General features: G+C 45.5%; 1 long non-coding RNA gene across 1 annotated transcript in view; it reads right to left on the bottom strand.

Moving 5' to 3' along the window:
- Positions 1-2,828: 2,828 nt before the first annotated feature.
- The window catches only part of LOC144807896 (uncharacterized), an 80,731-nt gene continuing 69,914 nt past the window's right edge, over positions 2,829-13,645 (bottom strand). Inside the window, exon 3 of the long non-coding RNA XR_013606510.1 lies at positions 2,829-3,215. This is a non-coding gene — a long non-coding RNA (uncharacterized LOC144807896). The remainder of the gene's footprint in view (positions 3,216-13,645) is intronic.

Genomic DNA, 13,645 nt, shown 5'->3' with positions numbered 1-13,645 from the left:
AAAAAACCCAATCTTGTGCTTTTTCTGGGAACGCCCCCACGATCTGGAACTCTCTCCCCAAAGATCTTCGATGCAACCCCTCCTACCCTCTCTTCAAAAAAAGATTGAAAATACTCCTTCACAACAAATATTGGGGAACCTAACCTCACTGATGTCTGACTCTCTACACTACTTGCTCCCTTATTCCCGCCTCCTCCTCAACCCCTTCCCCGCCTCTCATTCTGCCTCTCCCCTTTTCTTCACTCCCTTCTCCATCTGAACTTCAAAACCCCCTTCCCCCGTCTGATCTCCATCACCCCTAAACACCCAGCACATTCTATTACCCTATTTTATGTGACTCATGTTTTAATGCACATTGTTTTACTTTATTGTAATTGTTTACCTATCTTGTAAAGCACTCTGATACCCCCGGGTCCAGTAGCACTATATAAAACCTTGGAAATAAATGAATACATTCTTGCGAAGTTGATTCTGTAAGCAAGTATAGTTTCCAAGAAACTAATCCAGACTGTCATGGATGCAAATGTGTGTCAGAAATGATAGTGTAAAAGTGAAGGAAATTTTAGGAAAGACCCCTCCATATGTAAAATGGCAGTATTTCCTTCCAGGCCTAACTAGGGGGCTGATTAGGCTGCCAGGCGGACTTTAGTCCAACCACCATCCTCATGGTGCTGGGACCGACCGCCAGACGTGCGGCGGTCTCTCAAATCTAATTAGGATGCGACCGCCTGCCCTGGCGGTCGCATTCTTCATATATGACATTGCGGCGGGAGCGTTTGTGAGACCATTTTCGATTGTTTCGAAAGTGTCATTTCACTCACTCCAAGAAATCTTTAAAAGTCCGCTTTCTAGTACGCTGATCAGCCGTGTTCACGTGACCGGGACCCTCTCTCGGAAGTCAATATTTCCCTCCGTTCGGACGGCGTCTACTGATGATTGCTGATCCATTGAACCCCACTGTAAGCTGGTGATCACTTTTCCTACAGTTTTGCTAGACGGAACTCCGTGTTAACCTTAAAACTTTGACATATATCGTTTCGGTTAACGGATATAGTCATCTGCCGTTCTAATAATCCCCAGATCCCTGTCTTGTATGTGGCAATTACACCACGACAATCCTGTAAACCTCCTGTTTGATCAATCCGGTGTCTGACGTCTGACGACTGCAGTGAACGCATCGGAATCCCCGCTTAAGGCCGTGATTCTCCCTCATACAGGTATGCCTGTTCAGGACAATTATAGCGAGAACTGTTTATTTCAATGACGACAGTTCACCTCCAATATGACTGTATTGATTACCAGCCTATTCCGTTTTTTCATAGATTTTTATTTACACGTGTGGCTATCTGACACTGACATCTCACGCAGCCTCGGTCTAAGGTAGGCTATCCATGATTCTACGACGCTATATATTGGGTAGTGATTGTGTGTACACATTACTCATTGGGTCCCTTCTTTACCACTCAGAAGCTGTACTCCTGTTGATATTCCACCACCAAGATTCGTCGTTTATAATATAACGTTACATACACGCCAGGTACGCTATATTCCTTTACTCTAAAAATCTCTGTGAAAAACACGTATATTTGCTATTTAACATCCGATGTTTTGCATTTCCAGAACTAGCCACACTGTACTATTGGAGAGAGCAATTGCAATTGAATCCCATGTGCTGTATTTCCCTAATAATTTAAGGTAGGCTAACGGACAATTGCTGCGCACCGATTATGCATTTCCCATACCGAACTGGTTGTGATTACATCCTTGAAATTTACTTATTTTAGGACCTTGATCCTTGCGAGGTACCCCTTTCAATCTCTGATCAAAGTTTCCCAGACCAGGTAATCTGGGGCTGTGTGCCCACTTCGGCTATTGCTTCACAGCTATGGTTTCTTCATCACTTGGATGATGCCTAGATCTTGTGCACGTCATCACTGGGCGTTTCTGATTAGTAGTATATAGAACTTTCTCTGTGACACCGAAAATTTGTAAGCGACCTTCTTTGTGGCGAGGTTTAATTTAAGCATTAACAACAGCTGACCCTATAAGAGATGGGGTACTACTCAGTTATTCTCTCCCCCATGTGGGTCAATACCAACTTTTGACCAATACCAGTTCTCTATCTAATGTATTCCTCTTTGGATCTCACAATATGATCGTGTGTTCTCAATTTCCCTTCTCGGCCTTTTAGTATTTTAGGTGTATTTGGGATCATTTGTGACCCTTACTAATATTAATTCATTAACTTCCCATACAGATTCGTTGCCCCCCCTTCTGCGTCCCTTGTCCTGATGAAGACCCTCTAGCAAGGTTTACACCACGCCTGCATCTGTTTGGGTCGAAACGTAGACACTTCCTCCTGTGTTCAGCCTCCTCCCTGATTTATCATTTGTGATTCTGTTCTGTTTGAGGCATGGTTTTTTGAATTAATTGATGAATTGTAATTTCCATTGTGTTAATCAATTAATATTTCTGGTTTATTGAGGCCTTAGTGACCACTGTTATAATTCCCATTCAATACCTTCACCATCCCATCACTACCCTTCCCTGTCCAATTCTTTAGGGGCATCAAATGTGATCTACTATGTATTTATTTTATGAATGATTTCTTACGATACACGTTGTGAATAAAAACAATGGTGTTATAATTTTCTTGTATTTACTTAAGTTACCTAACCATGGTTTATTCGTTCTAGTATCTGGGACCACATTGTTTAGATATATTGTTGACATCAGCTTTATCAGCATTATAAGGCTTTCCATCCCACTGAAAAGGAAATGCCAGGAATAATAATAATTACAGAAAAAAACTAAGGAATACTTATTAATTCATTTCATTTATAATCTTTATTTTGGCACAACAGAGCCATAAAAGATACATAAAAACAAGAATTACATAACAAAGTCTGTTTAGAGGAATACTTATTCAATAAAGTAATTTCTTTGACGAAGACAACTTTAGGCTTGTAATCTTGACCCGAGGGCAGGCATGTATCACAAACTTGAGTTAAACTTGGAGACCAACTTGTTTAACTGCTGCCGTTTGCTCCGAATCTATGATGGCTGTTACTTTGGAGTTTCTCTTGGTGTCACTGGTGCATTGTTGCACAAGTCATCAGAACAACAGGCAAGCTTGTAGCCGTAACGCTTGTATAATGGGTCGGGGGGTTTTTGGCCTTCACAATCTGCCATCGTTGTGCATTCTTTAAATATTGCTGTAAAAAACAACAATCTAATTAGTTCATTCTTTTTTCATTTGCTTCAACAAGTAAAGGACATGAATTGGCATGAAATATGACATTTCCTCCTCTTCTCCCATTCTCCAGTGCTGCTCACACTTCCTACAGCTGTTTTCTCTTTCTATCCCTGGAATAGGGATTTACCCATAAATTCCCAGGCTTTTCACAGCACTGCCTGTTCTTTTGTTGTACCCTTGTCAGTTCCTGAGGGCTGTGGGGCATTGCAGGGGATACTGAGGGGTCGATTAGGATGGTGGAAGGACTGCTACAGCCAGCCATGCGGTGGCGGTCCTCCCGTCCGCCGACTGCTAGTTCCCCCCGCTGCATTAGGATAAAGGGGAATCGTTTCTGACCGTGGCGGACTAAAAGACCGTCCACCACTTGTCCGTCATAAGCAATCATTCAGATTGCCTGGTGGACGGTCCAGGGACCATAAAATGGTGGTGGTGCCTAGCAGGCACTGTCCACCAAATTATGATGGTAGTAATTGAAGGCCTTTCAATCGCAGCATTGATGCATGTGGGAATTACTTAGGGGGTCCCATATCTGTTGGGGGAAGTGAGGGTGCACTTGGGGAGTACCCATAGTACCCCGCTTTATTTTACAACACTACTTGGCAGGCACCGTGTGGTTCCTGCCACGTAGTGCAGTGAAATGTACAACATGGTTTTTCGCTTTGCTACGGTTGCTGCTGTGAGCAGCATCCGCTGCAATGTTAAAAACCAAAATGCGACCGCGATGGTGGTGGTCGCATCCTGATTTGGTATGTGGGACTGCCGCATGTATTGCGGACGGTCCCATTTTACCACAGGATGGCAAACGGACTCAAGTCCATCCGCCATCCTAATGAGCCCCTGAGTCTCCTATATCGAAGATATTGTTTAGTGATAAGGATGTTCTATCTTATTTTGTTAAACTTTGCGCTTAATGTTTGTTAAGGGCTGATTCAAATATCCCTGCAGTGGCAGTACACCGGCTCGGGTTCAAGAGTCCTCTTCACTCCCCAGTTGTGGCTCTGAGGGGATGGTGGGCTACAAGCTGCTTCTCTTACTTATGTCAAATACTGCCTCCGTTCTTTTGGGAATTGAACAGCTTCAGTGAGCACTGTTTGTTTAATTACAGTGGCGCTGCATTCTAGATAGTTTCTTGCTGGCCAAGGGTGCCACATATTAGAACCTACTTCTCGGTGCAGAGCAGAGGGGTAGTGTCTGAATATGTGGTCCCTATGGCTGATGTGGCTTACTTTCTACTCTGTTAGAGTTCTAATATGCTCCTCTTGAAAAGAAAAGGGAGGGGTCGAGTAAAGACAGTTCAAATACAAATAAGCTTTATTTTAGTTACATACGCAACCATAAGAGTATATCAAAAAATGTAAAGTTAAAAAAATAAAAGAAATAATTACGATCTGAACCATTGAGCAGCTACATTGCAAGAACAAGGGTGATATATGGCACAAGAGAGTGACAGTGCATCAAAACTATAGAGAGCTAAACAGATGAGTTATTCTACAAGATCAAGTTCTAAGGTGACATAATATTACAGCAATACAGTCACGCCTTTAAACCATTACCATATACCGAATATATTATAAAGAAATTGGCATCATGGCTGCTAAAATTATATAGATTGCCTTTTTGCAAGTAAAAACTGTTAAAGGGTGAAACTTTGGCTTTGAGTGCTGGACGAAATATACACATCAGAGTAAACCCTGCCCCTTGGGAATTTACAGAGGCTTATGGAGTCTCTCTTTTAAGAGAAACCTTAGGCGTCTGGATGTTTGCTTATCATTTAATATTGATTAGGCACTTGGTGGGCCTCCCAGTTATGGACCCAGATGGGTATTTAAGTGGACCATCTCACTGGTGCCTACTTGTGGAAGCATCTCAGGAAGTCACACTGTCTCCTACCTGTCACTGAGAGATACCTACATTGAGTCAAGAACAGCGGGCAGGGATCTTGGGATTCCTCTGTGTCTGATAAGGATCTGCAGAAGATAGTGAGGTGCCTTTTTGAGACACATAATCGCCGCTGTAAGAGTAATTAATTGCCTCACGATTCTCATGTCTCCAGACAGATCCTGCTTCTGACTCTGTCCTCCTGCTCCTCCTGGGCTTCTTCAGAGTATGATGAAGAAGTGGCAGGTTTTCTGGTTGATCTGTCTGATCCTAAACTGAAATGTATTTTGATAGAGAAGCTGAAGTCGGTGGTCTCCTACCTCTCTCACAATCTTCAGCTGCCTGTGGAGCAGGATTAGTGAAGAACAAGTGGGGAGCAGTTTCATCAAATCCAAAGGCCCTCTTCCCCCAGGGTGTCTGTGATTACTAGTTTTTAAAATCTCTTGTAGAAAGAAAGGAAGGACCCTGCCAGAGTCTCAGTTCCTAGATTCATAGGGGAACATTGATACTTTGGCAAAAGGAGTGACTGTACTGCCTGAATGACAGGTGGTGAACCTCCTTCTAGCGTATTTATTGGGTAAACCATCCCTTCTCACTGAGAACTTTGTCCTTTCAAGCCCTGCAGATTCAAAGCCTGAGGGAAAGAGATTTCATACAGGTCTTAGTCTTGCTTTAAGTGTGGGGATCTGTTAGATATATGTCTCTCAATCCTTAGGCAAGGACTTTTAGTTTCTCTCTGTCTCTCATGCTGCATTCAGGCTGGTAAAGATTTCTCAAAGCTATTGGGAGCAATGGAGAACCAGGCCCATTTCTTGTTGGATGGTATGCAGGACTACCTATGAGCCTCAGCCATGGCTTTAGCAAGCTCAGCTGCTGCTAGGCATCAATTGCACCTTAGGAACTGGATGCAGCCCAAAAAAGCTGTCTGTTGAGAATGCCCTTCTTGGGACCAAAAAACTCTCTGATTGTAAGTGCTAGGAACTTCAGCTTAAGTCCTTTAAGAGTCAGAAGCAAATTATGCCTTTTGTCACAAGCAGAAATCTTGGTAAAGAGGCAGGAAGAAGTATGAGCATGAGTCAAAAGACTGACTTCTACCAGAATAAGAACTATTTTCAGCCCAAGGAAAATCAATCACGCAGGAGAGGCAATAAAAAACTGAGCTCCTAACTATGCCAGAACCTCTACGGGGCCAGTGGGAGGTCATCTGCAGTTTTGCCATCAAATATCAGGAGATTTAATATCATATATGCATATTCAGCAGCTTGTTTCTTAGTGATACTTCATAGAATTACTTCTAGGTTTTTAAGACCCACATTTTGTTCAGATAGTTTGACGGGGAATTAACAGCTGTCTGGAGAGCAGTTCAGTACTTTGCACGTGTGTCGAAGGGAAGAGCTCTGGTGGCTCATACTGCCAATACAGTGGCAATGTCCCACTTGAATGGTCAGTTAGGTTTGGGTCTCATCTCTCTGAAACAGGTGGTGCAATAGATTTTCTCATGAGAGGAGTTTAATCTACTTGATCTCAGAGCCAATTACATCATGGGATGTCCAAAATACTCAGGTGGATTACCTGTGCGGAATGTTTCTAAGCTCCTGGTACTTTGTCCTCAGCATCTTAATCTTCTGGTTGATTCCAGAAGGTGAGGGTGTCATATACCTAACCTATTCGCAACTCATCACAATTCTCAACTCCTGAACTGCCTGTCAATGTTTCAGAATCATCTAGCTATGACAATAGATGCCCTGCCACCTCTTTGCCCTTCTGTCCATTCCATTGTTTCCAAGTCAGCTGGCTAGACTCCAGAGGGAATGATGTTCGTTCTGCCATTTCGGACAAGGCAACAGCTGTTTCCGCTCTTGAGGAGGTTGGCATTGGGCCCATAATGTATAACACCATTGAGCACTGCTCCCGTGTTGCAGTCGCAACTACCCCTTAATTCTCTGGCCTAATTCTCTTCGTCTGGAGAATGAGAGGGAGAAGTTCTTGAATAAGGCCTCTCTTTTTCTATTTCCAGATTAGTACAAGCTTCCAGAAGATAATCCACTAATAAGGTTTGATTCTTCATGCAGAGAGACAGATTTTTCTCTCCAGTTAAATCTTCAGTTCCTATTATCCTACAGTTTCTCCCGTTCCTGGAGTGATTTGTTAAGGGAATGTCTGTGGCCACCCTCAGATTGCGATGAACTGCAATAAAGTCATTCAGATGCCCGTGGAATGAGCTGTTTGCAGCTAAACCTTTAGTATCTAGGCTTTCTTAAGACACTGATGTCAAAAGACAAGAATTTGTAACTCACATAGAGCGAAGTCTTACGGGAGAGGCGACCACCACCTGCAGGGGGCTATGGAACATGTCTTCGGGAAAAGGAGATGTAGGATTGCTGCTACTGGTAAGGGCCTGAGCTGGCCTCATCCAGGTATAGAAAAGCTGTCCAATGGGACAGCCATTGGAGCTGTGCCTCCTGGAAGTATGCTTCAAGGCACTGGACCCCAAAGTCTTTTTGGTCCACTGGCAGCTGCAATTTGGTCAGGTTAACATGCCAATGCCTTGATCCCCATGTTATTGTACAGAGGACAATGTTCCGTTCCCTGAAGAAGGAGTGGGGAAGTCTTGCCTGGAGATTCACAAAGTAGTACAGCAGACAGGGCAGTATAACAATTTTCACCAGTACAATGCTACCGAAAGGTACCTTTTGGAAGGGACCATCAGAAGTGCAATTAGTACCGGATACCCGAATGACCTTGTGGAGGTTCCCCTCATAAGGGTCCAGGGGAGTGTGGTAGAAGCAGACCCCCCAGAACTGCGTTGTCTGTGTGTACCAATTTAGGCAGGTGTCACCAACGTATATGTCCTGAAACTGTTGCCCATGGCTGCGCAGGTACCGGCCAATGGAATGCCCAACTCCTGACCTCTCTCATTTAAGTGTACAGCCATAGACTTCATTACCAGCACAAATAGCAGGGGTGAGAGCGGGCATCACTACCTCGTCCCTCAACACCCGGAAAGCAAGACGAGACTAAATGAACTAGGCGGATCTTGGATGTTGGGTTGGGGTACAATAGTTTGGTGTAAGCTAAAAGCAAAGGTCTGATTCGATTGTGAGTGAGCACTGCAAACAGGTAATGCCAGGCCATGGTATCGAATGTCTTCTTTAAATCAACAATGAGGCAAATTCCCCACGGGAACTACCCCCTTACCTGGTCCTACAAATTGAGAGGTGGCGGATATTCTGGGAAGGGCTATGGCCCGGAGTGAAGCTGAATATGAGGCAGACACCTACCATTGTATGCTGGCCAGGGAAGTGCCACGCTGCTAATTTTTGGCAAGCTGCCACCTGCTTCAAGCTCTGCTGCTAGCGCACTTGTTCAGCGCGATCGCACACTTTGTTATATTTTCTTTTAAAAAATCGTCAACTGCTTTTAAATACATTTGGGGCTTTGTAACTGCATCGTGACTCCCCGCTCCACCACAGCTTTACAGCCGCTTGTTGTGGAGGGAGGATCACTTTTCCGACTTCCGGGTGACCACGGAGGAATGGCCATCTTTGGAAGCGGCGTTCAATTATTTCCCCGTAATTAAGGGGCAGACTATACTTAAAGAAAGTATGGCACCGAAGAGCAGCGGGCGCGCCACTGGCACGCCAAAGGCAAGCACGTCTGTGCCCGTCCGCACCCGTCCGCGCCCCTCCACGCCCCTTCCAGGACCAGGGGCCAGAAACCCTGCCCTAACGACCACATCCCCGGGGAATCCACATACTTATACCAGTTCAGAACTTCTGGAACTAAAGGTAACAGTCCACCCGCAATGTCAGCCCTCGATGAGTGTAGAACAACCATTTTACTGTCCCGTATGTGGGTTCAAGGAAATTACTAGAGATCACAACAGACAGAGAAAAACTCCATTACAGTGCTAGGTGATTTTCACATCCACCTGGATGATCTCAACAACCCTTCCGCTAAAAGGTGTCTAGCTCACATGGAAGCCTTACAGCTACCACAGCTGGTGCCCTCTGACACACATGAGAAAGGTCACCTCCTAGACCCCATTTTTTCAAATGATCAGAGACTGAAGGGACTAGACCCAATATGGATGCCATGGACTGATCATGCCCTGATCCCACTGCAACTCCAGATACCCATAGCAGGACAAAACGAACATCTCTCAGTAATGGGACAGAAATGGCCGAAGACAGTGCCTGAAGCCTGGATCCTTGATCTGGAATCCTCCACGCCCCCAGACACTAAATATTTGAATGAAGCCCATAGTAACTTGGATAAACGGTTCCATTAATAGGAACGTTAGGAAGCCATGTCCCTTATGTCATAAAAACACCAATAGATCCTCCTGATTCTTTCCCATGCTAGTTGAGCAGAAAAAGAAATGCAAAAGACTGGAACGAGAGTGGAGGAAGCCTAATGATCCTGAATGTAAAAAAACCTACAGAGCTGCCATACATCTCTATCAAAAAAGCATCAGGAAAGCACAGGCTGCTTTCCATGAAGAAAAAATCACCAAATCCTCCAACTCCCACATGGAACTTTAAAAAAAAATTGTAAAATCACTTACCAACCCAGAACAAGGGCCAAACAGGCCCTAACACTCCAAAGACAGGTGCAATGGGCTGGCCACCTTCTTCAAAAGTAAAGTCGAAAATATTTCTAACTCTCTCCAACCCAAACCCACAAGGATTTTAGGAAATACCCCCATCCCACAATACGAGTCTCAGATCGAAGTACCTATGGCCGTACCATTTCTCATGACTATCCCTTCCATAAACCCGGACCATATATCAGACTTAGTAAGGAAAATCAAGTCAGGATCCCCTTTGGACCCAGCCCCTCCACACATTCTTGTCCAAGGAGGGGAACCCGTCTTCACTCAACTAGGGAATCTCATTGATCTTTCGTTTGAAAAGGGTAGGGTACACAAGGAATGTAAACATGCCATCATTAAACCTTTGATGAAAAAGACGCACCTGGACCCAGCCGAGTTATCAAACTATCACCCAATATCACTTCTGCCTATAGTGGGAAAGAAGGCAGAAAAACATGTGCACACCACAATCTCCACCTTTCTCGAAAACAACGAAGTCATTCATCAGACACAGATGGGGTTTAGACCTAAGCACAGCACCGAGTCAGCACTGTTAGTGGTCACTGAAAACTCAAAGCCATCCTAGACCAAGGAAAAATGGCAGAAGTGGTGCTCCTAGACCTGAGTGCCGCATTCAATATGGTAGACCACACAGTGCTGATACAGAGGTTGGAAAGGGCTGGAATTGGTGGAAGAGCGAAGGAATGGGTTGCCTCCTTTCTAAGTGACAGGACCTTCCAATGCGTGGAGGCCGGATTCAAGTCAGACCCCAGTTTCCAGCACCTTGGGGAGTGCCTCAGGGTCCTTCCCTGAGCCCATGTCATCCAGGAATTTGGCATCTCCATCGTGTCATACACGGATGACACGCAATTCGTTTTCTCAATTTCCGACACCCTTAACTCTGATCATCGGCAGCTTGTTCCCTGCCTTGAGAAAATTGGATCCTGGATGGCGGACTGTAGACTTAAGTTGAAAGGCGATAAGACAGGACTGATGATCCTGGAAAACAATTTCAACCCTGGCTCAGAAATCCTGTGGCCAACTAGCTGGGGACCACCCCCATCTCCCAAGCCAGCCATAAAAAATCTTGGTACAAAATCTTACAATGGACATACAGGCCAAAAAACTATCTGGTACCTGTTTTGGGATACTACTTCCGGAAGATGCGAGGAGAACAGTAGTCCAGGCCTTGGTGATCTCGAACCTGGACTACGGAAACCCCCCTCTTCCTTGGTTCTCCCAAATACGTAATAAACCGTCTACAAACTGTTCAGAACGCAACAGCTCAATTGTTACTGAACATACCTAGACGCAGGCGTGGTGCATCCATTGGGGTGTAGGGGCGTAGCCCCACTAAGGGTCGTAGCTTGCACGCACCGCTCCTGCAAAGCAGCACAGACTGCAGTCAGACAGTCTCAGTAACAGAACCTCACGGCCGAATATCATTATCAGAGTGCGCGGTGCCAGGGGGTGGGGCTGGACTGAGCTGCTGCAGCTTGAGTGACAGTTCACTCAGTTGCAGCAGTAGTGTGCAAACTGCGCATGTGTATTTTTGGGCTTTATTCAGCCCGCACATGCGCTTACTTCTTCCCCCTTAGCGAGGGACCCAAGGGGTGCTGTTTCATGCAGCACCCCCAGGGCCGCAGCCCCCAGGGTTGAAAGGGGCGAATTGTATTTGTGCCCCCTAGCCAATCCTGGCACTGCATACAGTGCCAGGATTGGTTGGTCTCAATGGTCCACCGTGCAGCAATCCATCATTGGGTGCCGCGCGCGTGGGTGGTGCCATACTGGTGGCACACTGCCGCATTCGCACTGTATGGCCAATCACTGTGGGACTTCATGTGAAGCCATGCAGTGATTGGCCATTTCGGGACCCTGGCACGCTGTCTGTCTGGCTGCTCACAGCCAGCTCACTCCCGCCTAGTCTGTCTGACTGGACTCTGGAGTCCTGACACCGGTGGAGTAGACTCTGTGTAGAGAGATCGGGATCCGAGATCCACCATTCCTGCAAAAAAATTAAAAGTAAGATCTCGCTCTCTCTGTGTGTGTTGTTACAGTTAGTTAGTAGTGGCTCCGGGCGGCTCGGCTCGCGGCGGTAATAACTAATAAGGGATTGTTTGTGTATCAGTCAGATACTTCACTAGTGCAACAAACGACTTTTCACGAGCGAGAGGGAGGTTTATATTTATAGGAGGAATAGAGTGCTGAGATTGCGTCTTTGCGAGCTACAGTTTGCTCCATTGAATTCCTTAGCAAGTGGCAGTGCTTTAACCCACTGAGTTATTTTATAGTCCCACCACGCTCATATTTACGGACTCAAGGTTATGGAATGTTCGAGTCTCTTAGACTTCCAGCTAACTTTATACTGACATAAATATCGGTGAGGGGGATTGATCTTCATTGGACCAGGCATCCCAAGGAGGAAGGCAGGCGGGAAACCCTTGGTAATCCTCTAGCTCACATAGGTATTGCTGCCCACGTGCTACATTTTACTTTTACTGCTAACACGTGCAGGCCTCTAAACATTCATAGTTATTACGCAGCACAGCTTGTAAAACATGTAGCCAGAATCTGTTCTATTAAAATGATTGCATTTATTGTGAACTAACAATGACCTTACACTTTCAAAACAAAATGGCCACTGCCCTATACAGCATGCTACTCCAATTAGCCATTAAAATGAAGAGGAAGCCCATGGTGCAGTATGCAAATCAGTTTACGCCCACCACTTTGAAATGTCACCAGCCGCCCTTGCCTAGACGCCAATCAGTTAAATCAAGATTGAAGGAATTGCATTGGCTCCCGGTTCAAGCCAGAATTAAATTTCAGTCCCTCAACCTGGCTCATCGTGCCATGCACGGAAGGGGTCCGGCACTCATTCAAAACCTGGTTACCCACTACACACCCCACCGACAGCTTAGGTGAAGCTCAAAATTCCTCATGAAAGATACCACAATAAAAAGAGCCAGATGGGGCGGAAGGTCCTTCGCTCATCTGATACCTCCGCTCTGGAACAGTCTTGATCCAGACATCCAATTCACTCAAAACAAAGTACAGTTCAGGAAAAAACTCAAGACCTGCCTCTTTACACAAGACTAAGTGCTCACCCCCTCTACCTGATTCATAGAGCGCTGAGATGCCTAAGGGTAGTCACACGCTCTACAAATCCCTTAAACATAAACATAAACATAAACGGGGTCTACCACCTCCTGAAGGATCTGAGCATATTGTTCAGTTAGAATTTGGCATAGGAATTTATAATCCACCCGAGAATAGCAATGGGTCTGAAAGAAGCTGGTTGTGTGGGGTTCCTGTCTGTCTTGGAGAGAGACACCAGAATGGACTCACAAAGCGATTTAGGAAGCTCCCCACTCCCTAGCACTGCTCTGTATATATCCGCCAGACCGGAGGTCAGGAGTGATTAAAAAGTATGGTAATACTCATGGGGGAGGCTGTCTAAGCCAGGTCCTTTGTTCCAGGCAAGGTCACAGATCGCTTTTTTTCCGACTGTTGGTGTGGTATCCGTGTCCAAAGAGAGTCTTTTGAGGATCGAGATGCGAGGAGAATAATGCCCACCAGGAACATGTCCACAAGTTCTGCCGGAAGCTCTGGGGCGCCCGGTAAATGGATGAATAATACTCATAGAATGCTGGCAGTGTACCAGCCTAGTTGTGGACTGTAACTCCTTAAACATCGACCACTTTGGTTATGGGATGAGTCACTGACACCTGTCGGACTAGCCAAGCTAGGAGTCTGCCATGTTTGTTGAGTTCCCGATGGACTTTACCTGCATGTGCTGTGAAGTTATAGTGCTGTACATTTTCAAGGAGAGCAGCGTATACAATTTTCACATCTACTAGCTTGCGGGACTAGCATGGGATCAGTGTCTATTGATTAACCTTGATCAGCTAGGGCCC

Source organism: Lissotriton helveticus, chromosome 1_2 (genome assembly GCF_964261635.1).
Source record: "Lissotriton helveticus chromosome 1_2, aLisHel1.1, whole genome shotgun sequence".
Taxonomy (NCBI): domain Eukaryota; kingdom Metazoa; phylum Chordata; class Amphibia; order Caudata; family Salamandridae; genus Lissotriton; species Lissotriton helveticus.
Note: the sequence above shows the minus strand (reverse complement) of the source record. Positions and strands in the feature narration are given on the sequence as shown.